Here is a 22,745-nt window from a genome sequence, read left to right as displayed (position 1 = left end):
AAGTCAAAGCGGTGCACAGGAACTTAACAGCTACAGCCATCCTGTGTCAATCTAGGAATACCATCTAGAGGCCAAACTACACCCTACATTACAAATTTCAAGTCCCCAGACCCTGTCCTATTACACCTATATGCCAGACGGCGCAGCAGGGCAGAGCACCTCCTGAGAAAACCCACACAGGCACCCGTGACACAGCAGATGACAAACGCGGGGAAGCGACGAGGAGAGAAAACTCTCGGCGAGAAGAATGACCGCAGGCACATCGAAGGGCTAAGGCAGAAGACACGAGACACCCAGTAGAGACAGAACACGCAGGAGACAAGCTACACAACGTGCACTGGGACCGCTCTGCCTGGCACGCCTCAGCGCTGCGATCAAAGGGGAGACTTTCCCTTAAGGGGCCTAAAGGGGCCCCTTCTTAGACATCCTCATCTCTGAAGCTGACTCAATATTCCCTCGCGGCGAGCCCCGACCCGACACCCCGCTTGCATCCCCTCAACTTATCTCTCGGACATCCAGGGATGCGAATCCTCCTCGGGTGCAAAAGAAGGCCGCTCACCGTCCGCGAAGCTCCTGCCGTCGCCGGGCTGTTGTCTCTTAGTCAGCTACGATTAAAAAAAACCTGTCAAGGCCTGAACTTAGCAGCACGTGGCCCACTACAATTCTTGTACTCACCATCTCCTAAGATGGCAGGGGACCTCACGCTGCACGCTTCGGCCGCGCTCCGAGGCTGATGTCACCGTCGCAGGCTATACCTGAGGTAAGAGGAGACAGGCCACGTGGCATTGCTGAAACCTGAGTGGGCCCTCGCTCCTCCCTCCCTCCCCGACTCGCCGCAACTCCTCGGCCATTGCCAAAGGCTGCCCGGACTGCACCCTCACCTGGAAAAGGTCAGGGCTTCATCGCAGAGCTTTGCGACACTTGGGGAGGGGTCACGAGGGCGGCGAGCCGGGTCCGTCGGCCGTTCTGCGAGGGGGTTCGGCGTAATGCAAGTGGACCGCCTAAAACGCACAAATGACAATAGATGCTAAGAGCTGCGCCAGAACCTGGCACCCAAGCAAGAACAACATTTTCTTTCCACCGGCCACTGCTTACCTCGCTCACTCGACACTGACTGCTAAGATCCAGCTTTACCACCTAAAAACAAAGACAGAGAACAATGCTAGAACATAGCCACCGTTTACACTCGCCCCACAAACACAAACGGTGACTCACCTTCCTGTGGGAACCCCCTCACCTGGTATGGAGCGCTCCGCCACAGATATAATCGATCTGCATCTGAAAGAAAGTTAATGATAAAAGTCAAAGAGCTGCATGAGAACTTAATGGCTACAGACACCTTATGTCAATCTAGGAATACCATCTAGATGGCAACTACAGCCTACATAACAAATTTCAAGTCCCCGGGCTTTGCCCTATCGCACCTATAACGCCAGACTATGCAGCAGGGCAGAGCAGCTCCGGGCCAAACCCACGCTGGCCCCTGTGACACGGGACGTGACGAACACGGGGGTGCAACACGGAGAGAAACTCCCAGTGAGAAGAACGGCCGCCAGCACCTCGAAGGGCAAAGGAAAAAGACACACGACACAAGAAGCCCAAAAGACGCAGAACACACGATAGACGAGCGACACGACACGCACCGGGACTGTTCTGTCCTACGCGCCTCAGCATTGTGATCAAAAACGAGACTTTCCCATTACGTGGCCTAAAGGGGCCCTTTCTTGGACAGCCCCGTCTCCAGAGCTAATTCAAAAATCCATCCCGGGGAGTCCTGACTCGGCACATCGCTCTCATCCCCTCTGTGAGGCGTAGCCCTCCACTTATCTCTCAGAGGTCCAGGAATGCAAATCTGCATCCGGTGTGAAAGAAGGCCACCTCACCATCTGGGAAGTTCCAGCCGTTGCCAGGCCATTGTCTCTTAGATGGCTACAAGAAAGAAAACCAAACGTCAAGGCGTGAACTTAGGGGCACAGCGGCCAAAACCCAACAATTCTTGTACTCACCGTCTCCTAAGATGGCCAGGGCCCTCGGGCCACATGCTCCAGCTGCACTCCGAGTCTGACGCCACCATCACAGGGCATACCTGAGATAAGAGGAGACAAGGCCATGTGGCATTGCTGAAACTTGAGGGGACCCTTGCTCCTCCTTCCCCCCTCCCCGACTTGCCGCAAATCATCAGCCATTGCCAAATGCAACATGGAGGGCACCTTCAAATGGAAAAGGTCAAGGCTCCGTCACAGAGTCCCATGATACTTCCAACGGGCTCACGATGGCGGTGAGCCGGGTCCATCAGCCGCTAGGCAAGGCGATTTGGCATAAAAAAGTGGACTACCTTAAACATACAAACAACGGATGCTTAGAGCTGCACCGGAATGTGGCAACCATGCAATAACAACTGGTTCTGTCCACCAGACACTGCTCACCTCACTCATTTGACATTGATCGGTGATACCTGGCTTTACTTCCTAAAAATTAGGACAAAGAACAATCTGGTAACATAGCCACTGTTTACACCTCCCCTGAAAAGCTGAATGACAATGGACCTTCCCGGGGGAGACAGGGCAAAACAAAACGGAAAGGCATGTACCGACATAGGGTCCGAAAGCATCGCGTTGCCGGATTAGTTTCCATCTGAAACCGCTTGACCGTGACCTCTTTCCACAAGGGCCGCTGTCATATTGGACCAGTGGTTGGAATGCTTCAGACCACCTGTAAAACACAAAAAAACAAAGGATGCTTATAGTTTTATCACTAACACATTAAAACTCCAGTAACATCCGGCTCTGTGCTGGAATCAATACTCATCTCAGTCACCAATACTCATCTGGCTCATGGTGCCCCCGGTACCAGCACCTGGCCGTACCAAGCGCTTCGCATCTTCTAATGAAACAAAGAGCCAAACAATGGGGTAAGCATTGAAGAAAGTCAGGCTGGAGCTTGGGCTTCAGGTGCCAACCCACCTCATTGCTGTGCTCCTCTGGCCTCCTCCATTTGTGTCTGGTTTACATCCTATCCCTCTGCAAAAAAAATTATTTGTCAAAGTCACTCAGGCACACAGGGAAAGCTTAGCCTTCCCCAAGTTCTCATTTCTCCAATCAAACCATCTAGGAGCCGTAAACAGCGTGCATTAAAACAAAGGACTAGAAAACTGCGAGACACTGCAATACCTCTCCCATGCCTCCAACAAACCTTGCATGAACTGGCTGCGATTGCTCCGTCTGAGGCGTGGCTCAGGTGGCCAAACAAAGCAAAAAGTTCCCCGTAAAGTCTTCTTTCTACTCCACCTACCCCCCCAGTCTACTCCACAGGGCAGAGCAGTTTCAGGCTAAACACAAACTCAAACGACACATTATGCTACAAACAGTGTAACACTAGGATGATAAAAAAAGCTCTCGGGAAGAAGAATAATGGCAAGGACCGAGACAACGCCAAAGAGATGACTGATGGTATGGCGATGGTGGAGGCTCTAAGGAGCAGAAGAAAAAAACTGTAACAGTGACCTGTGAGAAGGACTGTCGGTCACGACGATCAAGATGGCTGCGAGACAATGCTACATTCAGAACGTTCCCCATATCCTTACAGTCTGACAAGCCCCAGGACACGACATCTCACGGCTGCAAAGGATGGATGGCAATAGAGCCAGGAACAAGGCCTCAAAAGGCACCCGACTCGACGCTTCTGAGATGCGATTCCAAGATGTGATTCCAAGATGTGGCTGAGCCCGCCGGTAAAAGAACAAATTATATCGGCATCATGCCGAGAAGTACAAATATTCAAGAACCTAGAGATGGCAGCCAATGCTTGTGATAAGGCCCTCAAGGGGAAAAGGCAAAGATATCTGATCCAAGGGATCCCAAAAGCATGTTAGACAGCACAAGACTGACAGGAACTGCTCTGCATGTCCTATGGTTGCAATCAAAAGTAGAGCTGCTCTCTTTAGCTGTCCAAAGAAGCCCCTTAAAGGACATTCCCTTTCCCCTCTGCTAATTTTTAAATCTCTCCCAGGAATTTCTAACCCGCTGCTCTGCTGGCATCCCATCCCCAGGTTGTGGCCCCCAACTTATCTTTCAAATGATCCGCGATGTGCATCTGCATTGGATGCGAAATAAATCTGCCTCGGCCATCTCGGAAGGCCCCGCAATTGCTGGTTAGCCTCTTGGATAAAAAAGAGCCAAAATCAATAGACGAGTTTAGGAGCGCATGGGCCAAATCCCAACAAGTCAGCCGCTCGCTCGCTCCTAAGTGCACCTAGGTCCTCAAGTCTCTGGCTTTAGCCCATGTCAAGGCTGTGGCTGTTATTATGATGGGCACCTGCATTAGCGAGAGACAAAGTTACGAGGCATTTCTGTGAGTGCAGTGGATGCGTTGGTGGGCCGTAAGACGCACGTAAATGCACCTGCTGCACGTGTAGAAAAGCTTTACTGGGCCCCAAATGGACACTGTTTCCTACTGTGCTGCCTTCAAAACCTCCCCACGGTAACCCCTAGTCCAATACCCTGCACACCCCTCCCTCTCCCAGTCACAATCCTTGACTTACCTATTAGAAGCCTCGATCTCAGTCATCATCTTTGGCATGGGGCAAATCCCTTTTGGGACACAATGCATTTGCTGAAAAAAATTGAAGTATCCCACTCAACGCAATCTGGAATTGCGGGAAGTTACACAACTCCTAAAAAAAAATACAAGAACAAAAACAGAAATCGCAAAAGCACCTTATCACCCCTGAATGCACAACCAAAAATTGTGAACTTATATACTCTCTGTGTTCAATGCTATCTTCTTCACAGTGCCTTCAAGGTCTCTGATGCTTTAGACACCAAAAGCACCTACTGAAAACAAGCTAAGATAAGCTGAAAGATCCCTTTCATTGAAATAAGAGAAAAGCTCTTGTCACAGTCACTCCCAGGGAGAGAATGAAGCCCTTTGCCAAAGGCTGGGGTTGATATAGCTCTGGCCGGGCCCACCTCTCAATCCCACAATGCCCGGGAAAAGGGAGAAGGCAAATACCGCAAGGTATAAAAGCCCTTGGAGGAGCAGTGGTCATTTGGCTCCTCTGACTTAAATTCGAGATGAGTAAAGGGCTCAATAGAGAAGAAAACTCTTCAGGGAAATGATGACACTTTCTTTTCTGCTTCAACAACATCAAGCAAAAGGGCAGAAAACCGGTAAGAAATAAAACATTGTGTTTTGGCAGCACAGCTAGATAACTTGAATAATTTGTTCCTAACTTGGATAAATATTCCCTAGTGATTAATAAGTAGTATTCCACATGTGACTAAGTAAGGTAGAGAAGAATAGTAATTGTATGAATGATGTAACTCTCATTGGGATCTCTAATTAGGGCTATATACATTAAAAATAAAAACAAGAAAAATTAATACACTCCCAGGTGGCATTAGGGTTACATCTGTGCCAGACTCGCTCCCATATGACATTCGGTACCAGGGCTCGGGTAGGAGCACCCTGAAATGCAGGTTTAAATCCTTAAAATACTCAAAAAGGGAGAGCTTCCTTCAATTGAACTCCTTACAATGAGGGAATGGGGGGTAGTTACCTCCACTGAAACTGATACAGTGGCAAATAAATGGCTTCTCCCCTTCAATTTAATCCCCTAAACTATTGGGAAAAGAGGAGTTTCCTCACTTTAAATCTCTCCAGTGATGGAAAAAGGGGGATTTTTCCTCAATTCAAACCTTTAGAAAGGAGGGACAACTGGGCTTCCCCCTCAATTTAAACCTTAGGACAATGAAAAGGGGGAAGCTACCCTTAATTCAAACACATAAAAGAGCATTGTAAAGGTTTTCCCCTTCCATTTAAACTGGAAAAAAATGGACAGTGAGGATTCCCTGTCAATTTATACCCCGATAGCATGGAAAATGCAGGGTTTCTTTCAAATGAGACCATTAAAATGACAGGGGAAGCGGATTCCCCCACAATTTTAACACAGACAATTATGGAAAAGGAAGCTGATTATCTCAATTTAAGCCCCTTTTCTCCTAATAACTCCTCTCTTTTCTGGGGGCACTGGGGAGGGACTGGGGGCTCTGGAGAGAGGCTGATGAGATGAAAGGGACCTCACAGGCTCCCCTGCCTGCTCAAGTGCCGCCCCTTGGCAAAAAGGTTTTTCCCTGGGCATCTTCTTGAAGCGATGTTCTGTACCCGGGTGCATCCGGCCAACTTCCCAGCTCCTGCCGGATGCTGTGACCGTTGTTCCCAGAGGGGCTCTCGAGATGCCTCCGTTGGCCCCTCTCGACTGGCAGCTCCCTGCATAGGTGTGCCCGGGGAACCCTCTGAAAGCAGCCTGTGGCAGGAGCCACCCCCTCCTCATTCTCACTGGTCGCACCTGGGGCTGCTGCATCTTGGAGTGCAGGGATGAGGCAGAGAATGGTCCTGCCGGTTGTTCCCTCCCCTACGCGGGCCATCGTCCACCCCCGAAACACCGGGGTGCCGGGCTTTCCTTTCTGTGGAAAAGGACTGGCCTTCTCATCTGGGTGCCCGTGGCCAAAATTGGGATCCTGCCTTCAAAATTCCCTATGTCCTAGACTTGTAACTACCAAGGAAATTCCCCACAGATCACAAGCAATTACCAGTAATTTTTCTTCCATAATCATTACTGACTTGCGTTTCTGTTGAAGTGTTTGACGCACCCCTTGAGGGGTTGGGGGTTTGGCCGGGTTGTTTATGGCTGATCCTGGCAGGCACACCCATCACCAGTCCACCCTGAATTTCAGTGAAACATTGATATTGTTTATAAATACTCCCTCTGCCTGCTACTTGATCTTTCCTTGTGCATCTGCAGGGAGCAGATTGACTCCATCCTTTGATCCCAACTGCAGCTCTCCGGCCCAAATGCCGGTCCTCACGGACACGATCTAAGCAGAAAACTACTGTGAGTGTTTGCTTTTGAAGTAAAAGTCTTATTGCATCTGGCTGTGTAATTAAAATAAATACCTGTGTTGATGGTCGCTGTAAGAAAGCTTTTCAGAGGATAAAATATCCATTTTGGTAGCACGGATCCCATTTTGACAATGTTGCATTCTTGTGGGTTTGGGAATCCTGCCTGTATAAGACATCTGAAAATTGGTATTTTGCAATTTGATATCTTGAAACAGAGTCATTTTGATATTTTGGAACTTGAGATTCTGCTATTATGAAATGGAAAAAAATTGGTATTTTGGAACCTGGTAGTTTGCAATTTTGAAACAGGGTAACTGTGGTCTTTTGGAATTTGGTAATCTGGTATTTTAAAACTGAGATTTTGAAACCTGGTTTTCTGGTATTTTGAAATTTGGGTTTCTCTTATTTTGAAACAATGTTATTCTAGTATTTTTGAACCTAGTTTTTGGTAGGCTGTTTTTTTAGTATTTTTTAAGATTAGCTTTCAGTATTTTTGTAATCCCAGGGTTTGGGTTTTTTGTAATCTGTGCTTGGCGGGGACCTGGGACATCCTAACTGAGTCTCTTGGCTTCATTTGCTGTCTTCCACTACAATTAACCTGGCATGGAAACTGTTAAATAGCAGACTAAATGATGAGACACCTCCTGAAACAAATAAATTGCAGTTAAATGTCTCTTCCTACACTAACACCTGGCCCAGTTTAAATCCATACTTAGCCCTTAATCGGGGGGATGGGGAAGCAGAGGTTGAATGATTTGCTAAGAAGTTGTTTGTTAAAAGCAATGCATACAACTTGCTCAACACTTATTGTGCCTACCAAAGCAAGATGAGAATATAGAAGACTATTGATAAAGGGAAGGAATCTTGACCAAAGATCCTGTTTTTAACCTAAAACTAACTCAAACCAGTCTTGAAGTTTAGACTTGGGCCAGGGACATAAAGAGCATGCACATGGAAGCAAGGTGAAAAGTTCAGGATGAGGAAGACCCTTTACTTCATCTGAGGAAGACTCTTATTTCATTCCGGAGACCCCTGCCCACAACCACCAGACAACACTGCGCAAGCGCAACGCAGACATAAATGACTTTTGGGCTCATTGTAATACAAGGCGAGGCTAGGCAACGAATAGGTATAGGCATATTGGGAAACTTAATGAATATGGAACTTGTAACCCGATATATACCAAGCTGAATGCAGCTGTCGGCATGCATGACTTTGGAGGAACTATTCCCCCATGTGTTCCAGCGCTGGAATAAACATACATAATAAAAAATACTTTACTACTTACTCCAGTAGTGGAATCTTTTCTGCATATCAGCCTGACTCTTCCTCTCCTCCCATTTCCCACCACTCTGCTCAAGGCTTTCCACACTCACTCTTTTCCTCCCTCAGTGGCATCACAGCGGAACACAGCAAGGTTTTGGCTGGCACTTCAGCTCTCCAAGTTGATCTTATCAAGAACTCTTCTGCTTTTCACTGCACCAGCCACAACAACATGTGCTCACTAAAATAAATGCTTTCCACAATGAACTGAAGGTACAAGGGAACAAGTGCTGCACAGCAATATTTTTCAGCCTGAGGACAAAGAAATACTTTCTAAGGTTTGGATCCTGTTCCAGTGCACCGGAACCAAATCAATCTGCTTCCACTCTGAAAACATCAGCAACACCAAACTGAGCTGCCAGCATGAAGCACCTCACTGTTCCTACCCTGCCTGTGCCTCACACCCTGCTTTGTCGTGTCCTGCTCTACCACGCTACAGACTGCCGGGAGCAAGATTCATCCTTGAGAATAGTCACACTGATATCCTTGAACATTCCAACCTCAATGCCAATATTGTAGGAACCTCCTGCATTCCATTCCCTAGTACAGCAACAAGAAAAAGTCCTCACCCACCCTGCATCTTCAAAAAATAGTGTACAAGGTTTAAATAAGCCTTGTGGTTTGAGGGGGACCATCTGCCCAAAAAGCCCAACTCTGCATCCAGATGAAATGAACACCACTGTTATAAACATACTATAATACTGGCTTCTCACAAGTATAAAAGTAGGTATTATATAATGTTAGAAATGCTTTTTGCTGTGTGGATGTGGTTTTCTCTCTTTTTAGCAAGAATGTTAGCAAGTGTGACCAAGTAAGATAACCTCCAAGCGAACAGAGGATGAGGCCCGAGAAGCTGCTAATCAACACTTTGTCCAGGGAACAAAAGGGCCCAAAGGCTACTCCGCCCGAAGAACGGGCGGCCAGGAGAGTCCGAGAGCTGCTATCACCGCTCTGCCCGGAGAGACGAAGAGGCCCAAAGCTGCAATCAGCCCTGACTGTCTAGAGAATTAAGAGATCCACCCTACCATCGACTCTTACCTAGCGAGCCCAACCCCAAGAATCAAAAGAAATAAAACCACAAGGCAGAAGAGTAGCATGCTCTAAAAAGGCGGAACCAAGGAGTGGCCATGCAGAACAGCTCCGGGAAAAGTTTGAATATTAATCGAGAACAGACAGTAAAAATAGTATAAAAAGGACTCACCTCGAGCATCAGGTGTGCTCTTGGCAGAGCGCCAAGGCACCAGGGGTTGCAAAGTGGGAGCTACCCGCCCCCCCCCCCCCCCATATGCTGGGTTGAGGAAAACTCCTAGAGCACCCAGGGTCTAAAGTTACCCCAAGAGAATTTGGGGTTGGGATGCTAGCAGTGCTAGGTTGAAGGAAATCCAAGAACACCCAGAATCCTAAGGATTATATCATACCCATGCGTGGATACTAACAAGTGACTTGAAAGAGGTACCTTATTATTCTATTGTGAGTAAGAATAGGTGAGTGAACAAATATTAAAAAAGAGTGAATGTGTGAATGAAAAACTGTGTAATTAGAAGTTAACTTGGTTTTTGGGGAAGGTGGGCTATAATAAATTTTTTTTTGTTTTTTGTACTGTGAAAGGGTGGGTAGTATTTTACAGCAGTGAAGATTGGTGTTTTAAAAGAAGGAATTAGTATTTCAAAGGGGGGGATAAATTGGTATTTTAATTAAGTTAGAATAGAGAACCCCTGGAAAAATGGGACAACAACCTAGTAAATTAAGTTCAAATTATAAAAGGGTGCCAGAGGATATACCCCAAGACAGTCCCCTCGGGCTCAAACTCGCAAACTGGGAAACTGATCCTTCTACAAAAGGAAAAGATAAAGTAAAAATGATTTAATTCTGCATGAAAGAGTGGGTCAAAAAGGAAATCAGATATGATCATGTGTACTGGCCAAAATATGGGTCTGATGAGGCATGGATTTGCCAGGCTCTAAATTTTCTTGGGGAAAAGGGACTAAGGGCATCAAAAAGGAAATTACAGTTTGTGGAATCAGAAGTAAAATATCTCAGCCACCTGATAAGCAAAGGTAGCCAAAAACTAAGTCCTGAAAGAATTACAGGGATTTTATCCCTCCCTCCTCCCCTCTTCAAAGAAGGAGGTTAAAAGACTGCTGGGGCTACTGAGATATTGCAGACTATGGATTAAAGGATATACACAAGCAGTAAAATTTCTACATGAAAAATTAACAGGGGGAGACAATACACAATGGACCAAAAATGATGATGATAAATTAGAAAAACTGCAGTTGAAACTAGCCTCAATACCAGCCCTAAGCTTACCCTCACTAGAAAAACCCTTTCATTTATATGTGAATGCAGAAAATGGAGTAGCTCATGGTGTATTAGTCCAGGAATGGGGAGGAGTGAGAAGACCAATAGCTTATTTATCTAAATTATTGGACCCAGTAAGCTGTGGCTGGCTGGTATGCATTCAAGCCATAGCAGCTACTGCTATTTTGGTGGAGGAAAGCCGTAAGCTCACCTTTGGAAGTAAACTGATTGTATACACACCCCATGCAGTCCAAAATGTGCTAAATCAAAAAGCTGAAAAATGGTTAACAGACTCCAGGATATTAAAATATGAAGCAATTCTGATTGACAGTAATGATCTAACTATAGAAACAAGCAAAAGCCTTAATCCGGCCCAATTCCTGTATGGGGAACCAAAAGATAACCTGGCACATGATAGCTTAGAAATTATTCAACACCAAACAAAAGTTTGGGAAGATCTAGCAGAACAAGCCCTCTTAGAAGGGGAAAGAATATATGTGGACGGTTCATCCAGATGCTTGCAAGGAAAAAGAATGTCAGGATACGCCTTAGTCGATGGGATAAATATGCAGACCATTGAAAAAGGAAAACTACCTTCAAATTGGTCGGCGCAATCTTGTGAATTATACGCTCTAGAGAGAGCGCTGGAGCATTTAGCACACAAAAAGGGGACCATCTATACTGATTCAAAGTACGCCTTTGGGGTAATACATACCTTTGGAAAGATCAGGGAAGAAAGGGGTTTACTAAATTCAAAGGAGAAGGAACTGATACATGAAGGCCTGATTTCAGAAGTTCTGGAGGCATTAAAATTGCCTGAAGAAATAGCCATAGTGCATATCAAAGGACACCAAAAAGGGATGACCCCAGAAATAAGAGGGAATAATCTAGCAGACCAAGAAGGCAAAGATGCAGCAGAAAATGGGACTAAACGAATTATGTTAATCCTGACCCCAGAAAGGGGAGAATTGGAAATCCCCAAATTTAGTAAAGAAGAAAAGGAATTATTTAAGATAGGGGGAGAACAAGATCAATCTGGAAAATGGAAACTCCCTGATGGAAGACAGTTACTTAATAAGCCACTCACTAAGAGAATATTAGAAGATATGCATCAAAAAACTCATTGGGGTACTCAAGCTTTGTGTGATCATTTTCTGAGAAATTATGGGTGTATTAGAATCTTTGGGGTAGCAAAACAAATAACTGGGAACTGTATAACTTGCCAAAGAGTGAATAGGAAAATAATGAGAAAAACAACATTAAGAGGCCGTGAGTTAGCTCTGCGACCATTCCAAAGTATCCAAGTAGAGTTCACTGAACTTCCTCAAGTACAGAGATGGAAGTTCCTGTTAGTAATAGTAAACCATCTAACTCATTGGGTAGAAGCAGTTCCTGCTACTAGAGCTACAGCTAACATAGTATGCAAAACCCTTCTGGAACAAATTATTCCCAGATATGGAATGGTTAATAAAATAGACTCAGATCAAGGAACACATTTTACATCCAAAGTCTTACAACAAATAACTCAAGCCTTGGGGATAAAATGGGAATTACATACCCCCTGGCACCCACAAAGTTCAGGCCGAGTAGAAAGAATGAACCAGACTTTGAAAAAAACTTTAACAAAATTAATGATTGAAACTCAAATGTCGTGGGTAAAGTGCTTACCTTTGGCTCTGTTGAGAGTCCGAACACAGCCCAGGTCAGACCTGGGAGTAACTCCTTATGAGATGATGTTCAGATTACCTTTCCTTACCACTCAACATGAAACAGCCTCTTATGAAGTAGGAGAAGTAAGTGACAGAAAATATGTCACCACAATTGCCAGAACACTTGAAAATTTGCAGCTGAAAGGAATGATCCCTCAAACCACAACTTTGGAGTTCAAAATTCATAATATCCATCCAGGGGAATGGGTACTAGTAAAAATATGGAAAGAACAACCTTTGACTCCACAATGGGAGGGTCCTTTTCAGGTACTGCTGATGACTGAGGCCGCAATCCGGACCAAGGAACGAGGGTGGATCCATGCCAGCAGAATCAAAGGACCTGTAAAAGAACCTGAAGAATGGACTGCAATATCCAAACCAAGTGATACCAAATTGATTCTTAAACAGAGGCCAGGTGGCAATGAACTAGAACAAATCTAAATAATCCAAAGGATATGCAAAGAATCACACCTAACTGAGAAGTAAAAGCCAAATTTATATCAGTAGTTTCAAGTGCCCCCTGGAGAAATTCTGGGACATCTTGGAGAAGAATATTCTCACTTCAAACAGGAAGGGTTGGGACTGTATCAAACAGGGAACTCTCATGTTCTGATTCTAGCCTGTGATTTGTGTTAAGAAGGGGGAGAATCACAACTTCCATCAATGCCACATCATATACTCTGTTTGAATCATTCTAACACAGGGCATGCCAGCCAGGTCAAATGTAAGTAATTAACCTAGAGGGAAATTGGCAAGGGTGTCAAGCACAAAATCGACCCCCTACCCAGACAAAATCATAAGCAACAAAAGCAACAACTTTGCTCTGCAGATAGGAATTACTAGTGCCTGTTGAATGGGAAATACCTAAGATATAAGATAATACAGTAAAAAAAAAAAAAAAAAAAAAAAAAAAAAAAAAAAAAAGGTGCCAAAAGAAACTTGCCTAAAAGCTACAAAGGAAGTGACAAGGAAATAGAGGGCAAGACCGGGTTGGCCACTGTACTTGCCACCAAGATGATCCAATACACCTGCTATGGGTTGCAACCTCATAGGCAAGGGAGGTGGGAGGATAAGCCATGCCGGACCTCTGTTATTCCTTCTTTTGTCACTTATCCTGGTCCCTTTCGGGACACCGGCAAGACCATGTTACAAATGCTACCGAAAGCTCTACATGGAAAGACATATTACTCATACCCATATCAACAGTCACTGTTATGACTCATCCAAATTAGGTATTTGCATGCATAAAGGAGAAAAATATTAGATTACAGAAAATTTGGGAACAAGTGGAAACAGACTAAGAAGTAATTGTCCAAAAGGAGAAAAATGGATTTGCTTCACAGGTGCCACCAGGGGAATAGTCCAAGATTTGGTAAAAGAACAAGTGGTAAGTAAAAATACAAAGCCAGCACAGCAACCTCGCCCTATATTCACCTCACATCAGGACCTGTAGTCAAAGCTTAAACAACAGTTAAAAGAGAAAAAAACCCCAAGGTTAGGAAAAAATCTCTTTGTGGAATTGGGGGAGAGGATAAGTAAAGAACTTCACATAACCAACTGTTGGGTCTCTGGAGGAGCTTTAATGACAGAAGAATGGCCATGGAAAGGTAGCAGTGCAGGCCCAGTAGAACTCCTTAAATGGAACCAGACAAATATAAGAGGGGGGAACCGACCTGAGGGGTGGATTTTAAGTTCAACAGTGATAAGGGAAGAATGCCTCTGGCGAACTGGGAAAAACTTTCTTAATGAAGTAAAAAACACTCCCTATAAAAGGTATAAAGTGAGTAACAAAACCTCAACATAGTGGGTCCCAGGAAAACCAACTTGGTATTGGGCTCAGAAAAAAAGAAAAGACTGTGTATATGATAATGAAATTGGACTCTTTCAGTGTAATAACACAAGGAAAAATCCTTATTTTGGAATCCCAGAAATATCCAAATTTTGGGAGAATATAAATCAACAAGAAATTAATTATTGGAAAGCACCAGATGGCTTATTTTGGATATGTGGGGAAAGGGCATACCCGAGACTCCCTTCACACTGGAAAGGGAGTTGTACACTAGGAATCATTCAACCAGGGTTTTTCCTTTTACCAGAACCAGAGGGAGATCAATTAGAAATAGCTGTCTATGAAGACTTCAAAAGAAATAAAAGATTTGATTGGAGGATTCCAAAAACGGAAAGATGAGGAATGGCCCCCTGAACAAATATTAGAAACACATGGGCCAGCTACCTGGGCACAAGATAGAAGTTGGGGATATCGAACCCCAATTTACATGCTGAATCGTATCATCAGACTCCAAGCTCTTGTAGAAATCATAACCAATGAAACAGCCGGGGCTATGGAATTAATAGTCAGCCAGCAACGCCAAACTAGAGCTGCAATATATCAAAATAGGCTGGCTTTAGACTATTTACTGGCTGAAGAAGGGGGTGTATGCGGGAAGTTCAATACATCAGATTGTTGTTTAAAAGTCGATGACAATGAGGATGCCATTCTAGATATCGCCAACAATATCAGAAAAATAGCCCATGTACCAGTCCAAAAATGGGAATCAATGACGACTGCTAACTGGTGGGATGGCATATTGGGGAAAGAATGGTGGAAGAAGCTAGGCTTCTTCCTCTTATGTGCTACAGCTAGTCTAATATTTCTCCCTTGCTTGATCCCCTGCTTTATTCAGCTAATCACAAGCGTAGTTCAAGGCATGCAAGTTGTGGCAATGCCTACAGACCCAAAGTTGGCTATGTCTGGAACAGCACAAAAAATTATAGTATTAAAAAGACAAAGTGATATAAAAGACCCTCTCGAAGAAGCCAAATTGATCTGTGAAAAGAAAAAACGGACATTAGAAGCCAAGAAAAAAGAATTATTGCTCAAGCCAAATGATTTATAAAATAGAAAAAGGGGGGATTGTTATAAACATATAATATTGGCTTCTCACAAGTATAAAAGTAGGTATTATATAATGTTAGAAATGCTTTTTGCTGTGTGGATGTGGTTTTCTCTCTTTTTAGCAAGAATGTTAGCAAGTGTGACCAAGTAAGATAACCTCCAAGCGAACAGAGGATGAGGCCCGAGAAGCTGCTAATCAACACTTTGTCCAGGGAACAAAAGGGCTCAAAGGCTACTCCGCCCGAAGAACGGGCGGCCAGGAGAGTCCGAGAGCTGCTATCACCGCTCTGCCCGGAGAGACGAAGAGGCCCAAAGCTGCAATCAGCCCTGACTGTCTAGAGAATTAAGAGATCCACCCTACCATCGACTCTTACCTAGCGAGCCCAACCCCAAGAATCAAAAGAAATAAAACCACAAGGCAGAAGAGTAGCATGCTCTAAAAAGGCGGAACCAAGGAGTGGCCATGCAGAACAGCTCCGGGAAAAGTTTGAATATTAATCGAGAACAGACAGTAAAAATAGTATAAAAAGGACTCACCTCGAGCATCAGGTGTGCTCTTGGCAGAGCGCCAAGGCACCGGGGCCATTACCCCTTTGCTTTATTTTGTGTCTCTTATTGTCTTGATATTAAACCCTTTAATTTTTAAAAAAAAAATTCTCACAGGAAAGTGAACCTCGTTTTTCACACCACAAATAGATCAATGAACAACAGATGCACGGGACACTGTCAGCTTGGACCTCCAATTATCTCCACCCCTGCCGCTGGATTGACACAGCAATGGAAATATGACACCACGAAGGTCTCATGAGAGAGTACAATATACATGGAACACCGCTTCCAGCAGGCACCCACGTTGGTGTTTAAAGGCGTGGCTCAGTTAAAGAGCAATACCAACAAAGTCCCCAGGCAAAAAGCCTGGGGAGTCGGGGTTGGGTTTTTTCCAATCTTCCTTTCAGTGACTTTTGCAAGCAAGCTCTGAAGCGGACAAGCCACAAGCGTCCCCCAGCGTCCCTTGCCGGGACTCGGGCCGGGCTGGCGCCGTTCCACGGTGCGAGGGGACCGGAAAAGCCACGCGACCCACGGCACCGGCGGCACTCGGCGCCCGGGGGCGGCCCCGCGCTCCCGGACCCGGGCGGAGCGCAGCTCCCGGCACGGAAGTGGCTCCTCCGGCAGGCGGAGGCGGCCCCGCGCCGGGAGAGCCCCGCCCGCCCCCGGCGCCTGCCGAGCAGCCCCGGGCCGAGGGGGACCCGGCGGCGCCTGAGCCCCGGGCACGGAGCGCACGCAGCGGGCGGGACGACAGGGAGCGGCTCGGCTCCGCGCCTCGTCTCCCGCCTGCCCGCCCTGACAGCGCTTGCCTGGGCTCCGCACTGCTCGGACCGCCGCGGTTCCATCAGTCCCTGTCGGCAGCCCAGCCCCCAAACTGCCGTTCCTCCTCAGAAATTCCCCAGGGGCCAGGAGTGCTCCCGCGCAAGACATTCGGTGCCGGGGCACGGGCAAAAGCGCCCTCAAATGCAGCGGCACGCCACGATTTAAACCCTTCAAATGCTGGAAGAGCTGGCGTTTCCTTCAATTTAACCCCTGGAACTGAGGCAACGGGCAGTGTTTACCACAATTTAAACCAATACAATGGCAAATAAATGGGTTCTCCCCTTCAGCTCAATCCCCTGAAATATCAGAAAGAGACGGGCTTTCCTCAAATTAAATCTTTCAAATAATGGGAAAACGGCGATTTTTACCTCAATTAAAACCCTTAAAAAGCAGGGACAACAGGGCTTCCCCCTCAGCGTAAACCTCAGGATGATGAAAATGCGGGGGGGTTACCCGCAATTCAAACCCCTAAAGTGGCAAGACCCGTGCTCTCCCCTTCCATTTAAAGTGGAACGTGGGAACTCCCTATCAACTGATAACCCTAACACCATAGAAAAGGCAGGTTTTCCTTCAATCAATACCCTTAAAGTCATAAGTGAAGGGGCATCCCCCCAGTTTAAACACAGGCAATAACGAAAGAGGAATTTCTTCCGGCAATTTACACCCCTTTTGTCCTCGCAACCCCCTTTTTTTTTTCTGGGGGTACTGGCGGGGGAGGAGGGGGGGGGGGGGCGGGCGTGTCGAGGGGTTGGCAAGATGAAATCAAAAGGAAAAAGGGGAAAGGAGAAAGATCCCCCTTGCAAATCCACACCGTGGCTCACCTGCTACTCCCCGGCACAAAGGTTCATCCCTCGGCACCTCATTTAAGCAACGCTCCACATCCAAGCGCTCCCCCAGACCCTGAGAGACGCTCTCACCGTCCTTCCGTGAGAGACACCCCCCACCCCCCAGGAGCCCGGCATAAGCGCCTCTCTTCCAGCATCGCCGTGCAAAAGTGAGCTGAGGAAACCCCTCCTAAAACAGCCCCCGGCAGGAGCCGCCCTCTCCTCACCGCCACAGCTCACACCTGGGGCTGCTCTGACCCCTCATCATCCTCACAGCTCACACCCGGGGTTGTTGCCAGTCTCAGTGTGAGGGCAGGTGCAGAAAGGATTTGCTGCTCATTCCCTGGACAGCTCATCCTCTGCACCTGACACACTGGGGCACCGGGCTTTCCTTCCTATGGATAACAGATATTTGATGCAAGTTGCAGGTGAACTGTCAGGGTTGGGTTTTGAAATACTTCTTTAACTATAAAAAATTCTGTAATTATGCATGTGATTTTTGACATTTGATATACAAGACTAAATCTCTTGCTGGTTTTCGAGTATGGCATTGAAAGTCCATGTACTTTCTCTTCTTTCCCTGTTCCAAGAGAGTTCTTTGGAAGCTTGTGTTATCTGTGAGAAGGTTGCAACATCAGAACTACTGATTCCAGTGCCTTTATCTGAACTTGATGTATTGTTATCTCTATTATTGCTTAGATACAGTGTTTTAAACAAAACTAGGAGGCTACAAGAGCAAATTGAAGGAAAGGGTTGTAGAGAAGGAGCAGAGAAAGAATGTGGAGAACCTGATTTAGGATTGAAATCCATCAGTCTGCTGCTTCAGGCTCCTTACAGGAGGTGGTGAAGGAGTTTGGTAAGGAACTTTCATGTAAGCAGTAGTGTAGGTTTGCAGAGGTGTTTGGCAGTACCAAGAGAATTTGCTACAAATCATACCTCTCAAATAGCAATTTACAACAACACAATCATCCCAGTTCTTATTTCAGCCCTAAGCTCTATCTGAAAATCATCAACCAGAGGTATTGTCCTGTTTGTTGTCCTCCTGTTGTGCCACTGCCGGAGAGTATCTCAGGCCTCTGAGCTGAGCTGTAGGGCTATTTGTTCTTCCTGGAAGTTCTTGAACAGTGAAAGTGCTCCATAAGCACTTGTCAAATAATAGCCTCCTGTGAAGGACAGCAAGGGAAGAACGTCTCAGAGTGGTCTCAGTCACAGGTACAGACCGTTTTCTTTGAGATGTATAAATACATCCAGAGAGGCACCCAGACACACACACGGATATACAGAAAGTCCCTTTATTCTATGGCCAAAATATTTACACACAAAAGGAAAACAGCTCATTGGCCTGCAAAACGCTGGAGTGTGTATTCTCAGCCACTGAGACGCATTCAGTGGTTGCATGTGCTCCATATGATACGGCGGTGCCCGTGGCTGGGTCCACTCATGCTGAGGAAAGCCGATTCCTTAAAAGACTCCTGTCTCTCCTTTACTCCCACGTGTTTATTCCTCTACTCTTGGAACACCAGCTTTATTTTAAATGATTATCTAACAGGGTTTTGTCTTCTTCCCAAGCTTCAGAGGTGGATGAAATAAACACGGCTGCTTAAACAAAGTAAAAGACAATCTACCGGTGTTCATCAACATCAAAGCAACCGCTCTTAGTGGCAATAAAGCAACAATTGAGTGTGAGATTTGTACTCTGCAATCATCCCAAAGGGTTGCCTTTGTTTTTAAAACAACAACTGGTCTGTCACCTTTGTGGCATTCCCCATAATGTCCAACTTGTTCGGGAGATGGTGTGTACAGTCCTGCATACTCCACCTTTATTACACAAACAGAGAACAAATTAAAGCCACAACAGAGTTGCAATGTACAAAAGAAGCTGCAGGTCACAAAGTAAAAGAGTCTCGACGGGAGGTAACGGTCCGCAGCAACAGGAGACCCACTGTCTGTCTTATCTTTTCCAAGTCAGCCATTTGGGTGGGAGTGTCCAGCTAAGAGGCAGCACAGTCTGTTCAGAGGCGTTCAGAGATGCGTTCTGTACACAGGGTAGTATTTTCTGTATTACCGACAGTGTCCCCTCTCAGCCTTTAGCTTTGCAATGAGATTGACACACAAAATTCATGCGAGACCCATTAGATAAATTGGACAATACATTACAGTTGAAATGCACAACCCCAAAGCACTACACAATTTTTTCTGCACGGTAGAGCTGAGCTAGTGCCAAAGACAGGCCCAGCCTATGGACAGACTTCCTTTGCAGCATTCATAATAATGTGACTTAATAGTCCAGGAAAACTTTCGGCTTTTCAAGCGCGTTACTGATCTCCAGCTTCACATCTCAATTATTTTCCATGCTAAGATTCCTAACAATGTGCCCAAGGATGCTCTGTACACCAAGCAAGGAGCACACTAGTGCCAGACTGGAGGAATCGTGGCATGAATTCTCCCAGGCATAATGGCATACAAGAGGATACAGCAACTTCAGAAAGCCAAGATGCAGCAGGAATAGGAAACACATACATATACCTAAACACGCAGCTAGGCTTGGCCGCAAGAACCTTTAAACTTTCTCATAAACTTTTTAGATTCTGGGGCCTACCGGAGCCTTGCAGAAAACTTGTTTGTTAAAAATGCTACCATGGAAACAGCAAGGAGGCAGATTTCCTTGCTTCTAGCAGACTTAAGTCCTCATGCAAGTAATGCCTCAAGAAACACATTCCTAGGGCTCAGAAAAATACTTTGTGAGAAGCAAATATTGGAAAGAAGTAAAAATCATTAAAAGGGAGCAATATTTTCAAAGCACTTCCCCAAAGGTGCAAAGAGTCCCCCAGAAGTTTTCACACAGCACCTAACCCAAGTCTCATTATGTGCCTCACAGTGAGCTGAGTGCTGCTGCCCCATAAGTACTCTCAGGAAATTTTTCAGGCACAAAAGGCTAAGGCCACTGGGCACCTGCACAATGGATGTCCTTGCCTGCAGAGTCAAAACGGGTTAGAAACAACGTATTTGCTCGTAAAGCAATGCACAGCAGCACATTTTCAGGCTGCTAGGGCTTGTGCTCTGCGAGCTACCCAGCAGTGGAAATGATTAGGACATTGTCCTGCTACACTACTAACATCACTGTCATTAGGTCTCCCCTTAACAGGATTTCTACTCAAACAAGAGGAACAGCAACTGTGCTGTGAGGAAGAACATCCCCTCACTAGTCCTTCAGGGGGTTCTAGTAAAAATAAAAAAAATCCATTACCTTCTCCATACACCAAGGATGGATCCAGCCACTCTGTCATGTATTCGATTTCAGTCTCCAGCTCATCACACTGGGCTAGGGCCTATGTCAACACAGGCAGGAAGTCATCAGCTCCATACGGCCTCCCTGGGTTGAAGGGAATGCAGGCAGTGAGAGACAAACCACACTTTTTCACCAGTTCCCGTGTTTGAAAGGAAAGCACTCTTTTGTGCCTTCTCGAGCCAGCATGTCTGTGTTACTCCAGAACCCCCTGGAGTCACCAACGTGCAGCAAAGAGAACGTCGCCTGACACTCACTGCACGGAAGACCGGCTCAATCCTGTCCTTCCAACAAGCACGAATCTTACGATGCACGCCTTGAGGCATGCAAGGGAAATTTAGAGAGTGGGCTCACCTTGGCACCAGCTCAACCAGTGAACTGGTGGAAAGGCTGCCATGCCAGACACCTGCACCGCTCTCATTGCCTGAGAGATGATGGATAGGCGTTTTCTTTATACATCCAGGGATAACATCTACCTTCTGGAAGCGTCCAGACACCAACACCAGTCTCTGAGTATGAATCCCACAGCAGAGAAGCCCAAGTATAAAAGCCTATAAGATTTGACAAGGAAATTCAACTCATTTCCTTGGCAGAGAATAGTCAAAAACACCAGTGAGCAATGGCTCCTGTACCTGAAGGGAGCCTACAAGAAAGATGAGGAGAGACTGTAAGGGCCTGGAGTGACAGTGACCCACAAAGACCGTGCTGTACCCAGGCCCGTCCGTGGTCCTGGCACTTTTCCTGCATTTTGATTTTCTGTTCAGAAGTCACTATGTGGCCAAATCTCTGGGTCTGGCTAAACGGTGCTTAGTGCACAACTGATGTGATGGTCACTCGGAATCGCGCAGAGCAGGAGCCAACTTGCAACTCTGGTGAAACTCAAGTGACACCAGCTGAGGCACACGCTCCAGATAACACACTGTGGGTGTGCCAGGGTCAGGGGCAAATGGTCAGGGCTTACCTTCTCCTGGTTTGAGGCCCGGTTTGGCAACAACACAACATTCCAGTGCAGGATCAGTGCCAAAGGGAAGGGCTGCGCAGATGCCCTGAGCCCGTCTCTGCATCAGCAGCAGTGGGTGGGTGGAACTCACCTATTTCCAGATTCAAATCCCTTTGTTTGTCACTCCTGCTAGTTTCTAGGCTCTGAAAGCTCATTTCAGCTGTTGAGTGACAGCACTAGCTGGTCCGTGGATTTAAGGAAGCAGACAGTCTTTGGGAATGTGTGTTGCCATTTGAGACTTGTCCAAGAAAAGGGGCACAGGGGGACAGGAGGAGGACAGGTGTTAGGGACCGAGTCCGGAGAGCTGGCCGCATAAATGACATGTACACCAATATGATTAAGCATTGTTCTCCCCTTATTGTTCAACTATGCCAACTTACATCTACTTTTGCAAAGATTCACACCCAGTCCCTCTAGATGGCCTCTAATGAGGGGGGGAGCCGGGCAGCTGTATACCTTGCCAAGGACTCTCAGGGCTGCCTGCAGTCAGGGGCCTGTTCAGGGGCTTTTCCTCAGCAACCCTGGGTTGTCCAATCTTTCCAGGGGTATCATATGCCCTTGTTCCATAAGGAATCCCTCTACAGACAGGGAGTTGTCACCTGCCCCGTGCTCATGGGCTGCAGGGGACACCTGCACTGAGGAAAAAATGGAAATGGGAAAGAGGGAAATGCAACCGGATGGGACGCACCTCTGGCACCACACCTCCTCTTGTTCCTGCTGTCCTGGAAAGCCCCAAGTAAATCCAGTGCCTCAGACCTTGCATCCCTGAACACCAGGAGAGCTGGTGTTTTATCCAGATCCCAGTGCCCTGCACAGCTGCGCTGACACGAGCGCAGGCCGATCGCTCCGCCCAGCACCATCCCTCATTTTCCTCCCACAGCTCCCCAAGCGGCCCCAAACCACCCCAGCGTGTCTGTGCCGGGGCCAGGGCCTGCCCCGAGCCCGACCAGAGGCTGTCACCGAGCCCTGCACCAGCTCCCACCCCCGGGAGAGCTGGGAATGCACTGAGAGCTCGGCTCCCCGGGCTCCCCAGCACCCAAACCGGTGCTCGGACACACAGAAATGCCCAACCTGCCCCTCTGGGCACAGCCAAACACCACAATTCCATCATCCCCAAGGAACTCTGGCACTTGCCTCT

The 22,745-nt window shown here is 46.6% G+C and overlaps 1 long non-coding RNA gene across 2 annotated transcripts; it reads right to left on the bottom strand.

Moving 5' to 3' along the window:
- Positions 1 to 18,597: 18,597 nt before the first annotated feature.
- On the bottom strand, positions 18,598 to 22,146 carry LOC125331075. 2 transcript variants are annotated; one of them, XR_007205848.1, is made up of 3 exons: positions 20,962 to 22,146; positions 20,569 to 20,694; positions 18,598 to 19,412 (listed from the first exon to the last, which is right to left on the bottom strand). It is a non-coding gene; the product is annotated as an uncharacterized LOC125331075 (long non-coding RNA). The 2 variants fall into 2 exon arrangements; XR_007205847.1 differs by having other exon boundaries at positions 20,569 to 22,146.
- Between the last annotated feature and the right edge of the window lie 599 nt (positions 22,147 to 22,745).

The sequence above is a fragment of the Corvus hawaiiensis genome, chromosome 10 (genome assembly GCF_020740725.1).
Source record: "Corvus hawaiiensis isolate bCorHaw1 chromosome 10, bCorHaw1.pri.cur, whole genome shotgun sequence".
NCBI classification, from domain to species: Eukaryota; Metazoa; Chordata; class Aves; order Passeriformes; family Corvidae; genus Corvus; species Corvus hawaiiensis.
Note: the sequence above shows the minus strand (reverse complement) of the source record. Positions and strands in the feature narration are given on the sequence as shown.